This window comes from Pinus tabuliformis, chromosome 8 (assembly GCF_031772625.1).
Source record: "Pinus tabuliformis cultivar Carrire ecotype Pingquan chromosome 8, CPIR1, whole genome shotgun sequence".
Taxonomy (NCBI): Eukaryota; Viridiplantae; Streptophyta; class Pinopsida; order Pinales; family Pinaceae; genus Pinus; species Pinus tabuliformis.
Window position 1 is genome coordinate 1,643,829,915 of NC_142294.1, and position 9,872 is coordinate 1,643,839,786.

Here is a 9,872-nt window from a genome sequence, read left to right on the forward strand (position 1 = left end):
CAAAGAGTATGATGAGCTCCAGTATTACAACAAGAATGCAACAACTCCTGGGGCTACCAACTTTACTTTATCAACCCAGGGTTCGTACAAACTTGGAGGTGACAGTGTTGTATACACAAGTAAATGTGATGGGTCCTCTCTTTGTCACTGCTAATACGACGATAGACCACTGAGGTTTTTCAAACCAGACTCCTATTGATTCAGAAGAAGCTTGGTTACCAATGAGGAAAAAGGGAAATCTATACTAAAAGAAATATTGTCTACTGCAGTAAGGAAAAACACTGAAATCAAATGCTTAAACACACCATTCATCTAATCTACTTGCTAATGGGCTTTGCTTCAAGAGAATGTTAAATTATAATATGTGCAATCCTATTGTCCTAGGCATGCAATTTGAAACATAAAACATTCTACTGTTGTGCAGGTAAATGAACAAAATAACTATTTTTTCCTTTCTGTCTTTTTTGTGTGAAAGCTAACTTCCCTTAGTGATGTGGCAGGTGGATAAGGGATGATGGTGGATGGTCAGATGGTTTGGGAGGCAAGTAGGGGTCCCTTTCTAGCTTCCTAGGGGCTTTTTCCACAATTCAGGCCACTACAAGTCAACCTACATGATGTCCTAATTCGTCCTACATGATGTCCTAATGCTCCTACAAGATCCCTTGTATTCCTACATGATATAGCCGAGAGCAAGAGGAGGGATTTGGAAGGTGATGTAAGGCTTAGGGAAGGTGAATGGTGGGTGAAATGAAGCAAGGGAGTGCCTAGGACTCCTTCAAAACACAAAAATAGAGTTGTGATATGGTTGGATTTGCTCAACAAGCTTGGAGAAGTATTCTTGTGGAATGATGAATTTATTGAGGGATTTAGTGAAGAAAAGTGATAACCATGGATGGATGAGGTTAGGATGGGGTTGCTGATCATGAAATCTCTCTGTACTGCTGAAACTACTGCACTGCATCAATCATTGACATTTATCCATAAATCATGTAAACAAGAATTAAGGAAAACATAATTTCATGAGCTAGCTGCCTATTTCATGCATGGGAAAACTTGCAGGGTAATATGAAACCTTGATGAAATCTAATGTAAGACGGAAGATAACATAAATGACAATTAAATCCTATTGTTGAAAACTAGTGAAATGCTGACCTAAGTAATAGAAAACCCTAAATCCCATGAGAAATCAGAATTTTGTCTTTTTGGGGCCGCATAGGAGTTCTTTCCTCAAACCATGGTCCCTGAAGAGAGGAGTGAGGCCAAATCCACCTACTAACATCTTTTTTATATTCCTTTATATTCCTAAGCTAATGCTAAAGCAATGCAAAAATGGAAGCAAACTAATCAAATCCACAACTACTTGTAATGAAATAATGCTAAAGACAATTCAACCATTAATCTATGAAATCAACTAAGCATACAAATACAAGAAGAAGAGCCTTTGCTGCTAGGGTTGGGCCCTAACCCAAGAGCTTCAGCCTTTTGATTCAACTCAGTGTTGGATCAAGGAAATGCTCATTCTCATTATAAAATCAGAAAGTTACATAACAATGTCTTCCACAAGTCTTGAACTTGAAAATGCCTAGTGTTTTTACATAAAAAATTCGAAATCTAATGAGGCTCTAGGCCTCCTTATTTATACAACTGAAGTCTCCAATGACTTCCTTAAAATCTAGGGAGGCTCGGCTCCCAAACTCAAGATGAACTGACTCTTTAACTGTCACTGGCTCGGCTTCCTTTTGATCTTCATGTTTTGGCTGTTTGTAACTCCGAGATAGTGTTATTTGATGGAGGAATATTCGAATAAGTGAGGAGTAAAGGAGGAGGATCTATCTCCTACAATCTCTCCTCCTTGTCTCATTCGAGTTTCAGCCCTTAATTTACCAAAATTTCCATGATTTTCTCTCAAAAACATGCAATCAATGCACATTAGTCCACTAGGCATAATATCTCACTTTGACTCATCTCATTAATTAAAATATAATCAAAATATGTAAGAAATTATGAGAAGAGTTGATTTGAATAAGCTAGGTATATTAAGGTCCATATAGTTACCCAATGATGAGGCTCATCATCACCCCCCTACTGAAAGTGTTTCTCATCCTCTAAGCAACTTAAACTATATCCATGTCTTTCATTTCTCTTGTGGCCTCCCTGACATCCCATGCTTCTACTATAGTTTCCTTTTCCTGTGCATAGAATCCTACCTTCTTCTCTATCTCCTCCCACTACTTTCTTTCTTGCTCTTCCTTCCTTCCTTCCAACATTCCTAAGAGTAGTGGTGGACTAAGTCTCAAGCCAATCCAATTGATTTTGAGTCTTTGGAGAGCTTGCTTGTACATGGGTGTTCTGTTGATTGCCTCTCTCATTCTCTGAGGAGAATGGTACTCTCTAATTTTCAATCTATAGGGCAAATTGTTCCATCTCCTTTGGCAATCTTGCATGCTTTCATCCCCTAATAACCTCAACATGTCCTCAAAGTGTGTGATTGCTTGCTCTTGGGCAGCAAGGTACCTAGGTGCAAGTTTAGGGTCATTTGCAGTCAAGTTATAGGTGCTGATAACAACCATTGGATTTCATTGCTCAACTCTTATCATGAGGGGTTTTTTTTCTTCTCTTTCCATTACTTTCTTCATTTCTGTAGCCCTTTCTTCCTCATGATTCATCCAAGATGCCAAAGCCATCAACTGTAAGTCCCCTAGTTTTGAATTTGGATCCCACACATTCAGATCAATCAAGGCCAAGTTGTGGAGGTAAAACTCAGACATTTTAGCTCTATCCTCCAAGGTGCTTTGATCATAGAGATCAATGAATTGTTTGTAGTCTTGGAAGGGCATAGTGCCTCTTTGTAATTAATTTTTGATTTGGAACTGTAGCCATTGTTCCTTAAGATACAATGCATAGGAATTTGATGGCATCCCGCACTGGATTGCCTCTAAGGATAGACTGGTCATGGATGCCAATTGATTCTCTTTCTCTTGTAGTTGTCCCCTTAACCATGCATTTTCTACCTCCAACTGAGCTTTCATCATTGCCTCTTTGTCCCTCAGGCTGCTCAGTTATCTGCCCATCTCCTTTGCTTTCTCCTCCATGTAACCTATGTCCTCCACTCCTTTACATTTGGCAATTTGCATCCACCTATGTGTTCCTTCCCTTTCTTTCTCAAGCTCAAAGAAGAAGGGGATGGAAAATTTCTGTGGAATGACCCTACCCCGTTCAATGAACTTGTAGTAGGAGTCAAGGTTGGGTTGAGGACTAGGTTCCTTCAGTTCTGGATCCTCCTTCTTTGTTTCTTGTTGCATGACCCCTTATTTGTCCAATTTCAGAGTTTCCTGTAGGTTTAGCAAAGTTTCCTGTAGGATAGTCTTTGCTTCCTGTAGGTCCTTCTGTGTCCCCTGTAGGAGACCCTTTCCTTTGGATGAGGAAGATCCAGTCATAGGCCTCCTAACATAAGTGATAGGAGACTTGGGAGAGGCTTGTCCTGATGATCCTTCCCCTTGATTTTTCACAACACTAGTACAAAATGGCTAATTAATTACTAAAAAAAGGACTAAAATTTGCATATAACGACGATTTTTCAGTCAGTGACCAGTGGTAGCTAATTTACAGTATCTTATAACGTGACCAACTTTTAGTTGTTTTTAGCTTAGTCATTAATTCGTTGTCTCAATTTTATTGTCTAGTAGTATATTTAGTCATAAATTTGGTCATTGATTTAGTCATTAATTGCAACAATTAATGACCAAATATACAACAAAATATATTACTATATGGTCACCCGAGAAAACCAATTAATGACCAGAGAAATATGACCAAAATATTGGTCGTGTTATAAGATACTGTAAATTAGCTACTAATAGTCATATATATGCAAATTTTAGTCTTTTTTGGAAACCAATTAATGACCAGAGAAATATGACTAAATTTTGGTCGTGTTATAAGATACTGTAAATTAGCTACTAATAGTCATATATATGAAAATTTTAGTTGTCTTTTGGAATCACAAATTTACCATTTGCGGTAGTCATTTTTTTGTAGTTTCATATTTATTATATAAACGACTAATTTAGTAGTTTATATTCATTTCATTTACTTTCATTAATAATCATTATAAATGACTAATTTAGTTGTATATTCATTTTATTTGTGTTCATCATTAATCAATATAAACTACTAATTTAGTAGTTTTAAATTGATTTTATGTGTTCATTATTAATCAACATAAATTAATTAGTATGATTTTGCAACTAAATTTAAAAAATGTCATACAATGTGCATGTTCATCTAATATGAAAACACAGAGTTTCATATGTTAATTACAATACTAAACAATATCAAGTGCATCTATAAATAATTTCAACCACATAAATTATATTATATGAAATGTTAAAGTATTACAATATGAGTTTCTAACTTAATATTGTTTGAACTACAATTTACACATGAAATGATGTTTCATCACTTCAAAACATTATCATTGTGTTTCCAAGGCATTATAGGTGAATTCACCAACTCTGAAGACTTGACCATCAGTCTCTATGTGTGTGTCTTATGTGGGATATTGAATCTAAGAATATCACTAGATCGGTTCTCTTCTCTCTCTCTTTTTGCATTTGTCGCTCCAGTGTTATTGCTCTCAGCCTCTTTCTTCAATTCCTGCTTCTTAGCATCAATACTGAGTTCATTTTCTGAAAAAAAAAAAAAAAAAAAAGAAGAAGAAGAAGAAGAAGAAGAAGAAGAAAATACAATGTAGAGTGTAAGACATGAAATACAATGACCAATAAAATATAAACTAAAGTAGACCATAAAGATTTTATACGACATATACCTCAACATCAGTAATGTCAAATCCATTTCCCCATACAAGCAAGAAACTCGAACAAGTTTTCTTCAGTTGGGTGATAGTGGCCACTATAATGTGGCCAGATGACCTGTATAAACAAAGCAAATAAAATTTCACCATATAGAATAACACCTTAGTAACTTAGTATTCAACCTTCAGGGAAAGCTTAGGCACAATCATGCCAACTAAGTTACATGCTAAAACGTTCAAGCTATAGGTAACTTGTGAAAACAAATAATCTAAGATGTGATGTTTAATCCTTGTCATTTTATTCGCAACAACATTTCATTTTTTAATGCATGAACTTGGTTAGGTATATAAACAACATGTGCTCAAATAACAACATGAAAGTAAACTTTTCTAATAGTCATGAAAATGTTTTAACACAAAATAGTTATAAGGATTCAATTCAATATCGTGTAATACTAATTTCATCTTCAAGCTTTGGTTTTTGTTTAAATTTACATGATACCAAGTATTTTCAATTTCATAGTTAAAAGAAAAAACAAAATAATAAGAAACGTTCAAAATACAATCAAATAATAAAGAGATGATATCATGGAATGGACATTGCAATTATAAAAAAATTGTTTACTTGTCCACCGATGTCTTGTCTGGCATCCTTAAAACATTTTCTTTCCCAAAATAACCATGAGGCGAAAGAATCACAAAATTAAAAACCATAAGAATCCCTACTAGAAACATTTGCAAAGTCGATGGCTCAGGTGCCTGGAGCACCTCTAACAATAAATGAATCATATCGAATACATTCTCTGCATTGTCTCCCCATCCTTTTTCCAATCACATTTCCTGTAACATGCCCAGAATAGAGTCAAGTAACAATTAAACAAAGACATTGAAATTTGTTTTCATATTTTCTATCTATATCTGATTTGTTTCGAGAACATATTAATTCATGTTTAAAGTCTTCCTAGCATATGAGAAGGTACCAATCAAGCATGAAATCAGAAAAATCGACCTGAATGAGGTCCTCAAACAATTCTACAATATATTTTTCTTGCTATGATATCTTGGGTATAAAAAAGAACACATCTGCAAAAGGAAAATCCATATATTACTTATGTTCAAACTCTGTCTATGGTGTATTCTGAGGCAACTTTTTAAGATGCTCCTCCGCCTTTACCAAAGCGAATTATAGCTTGGTTAAACTCGGTATCCTTTCATTCAACATCAATTTCTAAAAGATAAATGTCACACATTATTCTTTCCCATTTCTCAACATGCTACATATGATAAATTAAAAGTCACATAAAACCAAGAGAAAAGCCTTTTCTAACCAAAACAAAAAAACACTCCCTCTCATAAAACTTCATTATAATATCAACAGATGAAAATAGAGTGGACCATTTTTGTCGCTTGACTTTGCCTGTTTTTGTTATGAAAGTGCTCGAGCTTTAGGAACCAACAAATGTGAGGGAAGTTGTAAATGTGAAAAAAATTATGTTTACCTTTGTAGACTTCTTCAAAATGATGTGAATGATGCCATTTTCGGATGTGGTAAATCTCATAATAAGAAATGGCCACATTGGATGCAGAGATTAAATATAAAAACTTGTGGACATGACATGTATTCTAATAAATTACATTGCAATGACTACCATGGGCCTCCACGGGTTACAACTCCTTAGTATGTTAGTCTTGATGATGAAAGAGAGATGGCAATGATAAATATGGGTGGTCCTAGTTTGTATGGTGGATATATTCAAACCAAGGTCATCATCTTAATGAACCTAGGTTCTGACATGGTAAACCTGGATCTGGTCCTCACCCGGGATCTATCAAGGATAGAGTTTCACAATTTATCGAGTAAATAAACAGTTAAATTGTATATTAAAACAAATCGAAGCAAATTGTTCAAAATCCTCTTAGGTGGGTTGTGGTCAACTAGCTTCAAAGCCACCCGAAGACATGTTATTGAATTAATATGGCCAATGAAGTTATCTACCTCATCCAAAAGTGGGTGGAAGTCTTAACAACCTTGATGGCCCATGGTTGTGGTTTGTCTCAACAAACGAGGAAAGATGCAAGTATTGGATGAATTTAATGTGGCCAACGGAGTTATCTACCCCATCGAAAAGTGGGTGGAAGTCTTAGCAACCTTGATGGCCCATGGTTATGGCATATCTCAATAGATGAGGAAAGATGCAATCTTGGATGAATTTAATGGAAGAGATACCCTTGGCCATGGCCTCTAAGAAAAGGTAGAGCCCAATTCATTAACAAATTTCCATTTTCCAACTGCAAAAAAGAATATCACAAGATCCTGAACTGGATGGAAAAATACCTTTGCTATTGTAGCCGTCAAGTCATGCATGGAATGTGCAGCCTCGTATGATTCAAAGAAAGATGCTTCTTCAGACTTTTCTATGGCACTTGAATACACCTATGCAAAAGTACATTAAATCAACTTTGAATATCAGATGGAAATAAAGCAGAAATATCAACTATGGTGTTAATATCAGTCCCAACAAAAAATTATTATTGGCTAAAAATGAATGTGTTACACACACAATAGTGCCAGCTCCTTTTCTTGCAGAAAAAAGACAACCAATTGGATCAGTTGAAGGTCGAGCACTGATGCTAACTGATGTCCACGACAAATTTGGGCAAGCCAACACACCCTCAAATTATTAATTCAATCAAAATGGGAAGGTCTAAGCCCTCATCCAAATGTTGAAACAATATGAAATGAAGGGCCTGAACAAAACCCCACCCATATCAAATACTGAAGAGCTCAGTTAATAATCTTACCATTACCTAAAACCAAAAATGTTTCACAACTTTTCAACCAGATTGAAGCTCCGGCCAACCATGTTTGGCAACACCCATTTTCAAGAGCATATGCCTTATAAAATTTACAACATCTGACTTCACAAAACTACATTGCTAATTAAGTCAAGGTGTTGAGCTACTTTGTGCCTCAAAAGAAAACACATGAACTGAAATAATTATTCTGAAAGGAAAAACTCAAAAATTCCAATCAAAATTTGGCACAGACCTTCGCTTAAATCTATACCAAATAGTGCATATCCATGACAGATCCTTCAAGTCTTCAAAACCAGAGATAACCCCACCTTCGCATGGTTGTGAAAGGCTTTGGTGTCCACCTCACCAGAAAGAGTAACAAAACTTTTAGGCCTCTACTCATGCTGAAGTAGTGCAGTTGTCGTTCCATAATTATTGAGGCACCCCTTAATTGTTGTTGGTGGGTCCAAAGCATGTTGAGTGCCTATGGTGAACATATTCTTGTTCCTTGAAAAGCTATGTGATATCTCTGCTCCAACAACAATCTTTTTTAGAGGACTAACAGTGTGCAAGTAAGATGCCTTCAAGGTATCACCCTTACCAGTTCTGCAAAGCATGAGTCACTTTCAGTATGACACCAAAAAACTTTCTATGCAATGCTTCATTAAAGAGTTTGCAATTGCCCCTAAATTTTACCAAAAAACCCTCTAAAATTCATTATTTTAGTTTACAAGAATGGCAAGGACCAAGTCTTACAAGGTCAAATAAGAAAAAAAATCAAGCTTTGATATATTCAAGCCTTCATCATATTTCAAGAAGTTTCCTGATGCAATGTAGAAAGAAACTTCACACCCTATAGAAAGATTCTCGTTTCCAATTACTCCTGAGAAATGTGTTATTGGAGATGGTGTCAATACAATTACTTGTACTGACCCTTGCATAATCATGCATATATTGAAGCTCAACCTGTCAAATTTACAATATATAATGTAAGCAAAGTTAAAGTGTAATCCATTTCACAAAAAAATTTACATAAGTATTTTTATCACTGTAAAACATGAAGAATGTTGTTAAGCCTTATGTTTATCACAACATACCAGCATGAAATTTTACCATATAGATAACCTTGCGACTATTGATGATCAAAATTAGGGAGCATGCTGAAGCTTGACTAATATGGATGTCTGAGTAAATGTCTACAATATTACAAAGAAAAGGCTCCAGATGGAAACAAGAACAAGATGTTTCGCTGTAATGGTTCTCACATATAAAACCAATTATTATTTTTCATATCCTTCCAAATGGCTTATTTCAAATTGCAGAACTGGCAATTTGATCCCTTCTCAGGTGAGACTGAGTGGAAGAGCACACTACAAATGAAAACTACAACATATTGCAAATATATGCATTCAGGAAAATGGCACAATTGACACAAATGTCTAATCACCTTAATTGTCATGTCTTTCTAAATGGTAAAAATGAATGCCACAATAACTGAAAGAATGTTTTAACTTATAGAATGTAGCAATGTCCCAATTAATACAAAGTACTGCAGGTTGTTACTTTACAAAAAAACACCTACATTAAGCATGCAAATTGTTCAAAGCTAAATATGATGTCAAAGATAGATTTGATTGTTCAAATCCTACAATCAATAGAGACGACATCTTGCACAACTAGGTTTCCACTCTCAAGTTATCTATTCTTAGGGGTAGCCATGACTTCCCTAAGGAGGGGTGGCTCCCTCTCCTCCTTTGATCCAACCTTTGAGACAGCCACAAAAGATTTCAAATATCTTGTGGCAGCATCTTTCTCAAAAGAAAAAGAACTATAACATCAGCCAAATGATGGTTTGTTAAGAAATGGAATAAGTGCTTAAAATCATTCCATCAACCCAATGAGAAAAGCACTTCATTGCTACCTCTAAAATCTGTGCTTCGAAATATAGATTCAATTATCAACTATAAACCCCAAAGTTACTTGACAACATCACCCATTGTCACCTTGGTGATCATCCTTCTCACATAAGGCTATCTCTCCTCCAACATAAGGGAGGAATCCATGATAAGCCTATAAACTTGTCCTTCAAATGCTAAAAAACATATTTGAAAAATGATATTGTTTTTGTCTTTTAAGATTTGAAATGGAAAGCTAGGCAAGACATAGTAACTGGTCCCTGGGCTATAGACTCTAAGCAACAAACAAAACTTTAAAATTGATGAATAATATGTGAATCATGACAAAACAACCAAACAACAAGTGT

At 35.4% G+C, this 9,872-nt stretch overlaps 1 pseudogene; it reads right to left on the bottom strand.

Annotated features, from left to right (window-relative positions):
* Positions 1-7,908: 7,908 nt before the first annotated feature.
* Positions 7,909-8,578, bottom strand: LOC149242464 (mitochondrial outer membrane protein porin of 36 kDa-like; annotated as a pseudogene).
* Between the last annotated feature and the right edge of the window lie 1,294 nt (positions 8,579-9,872).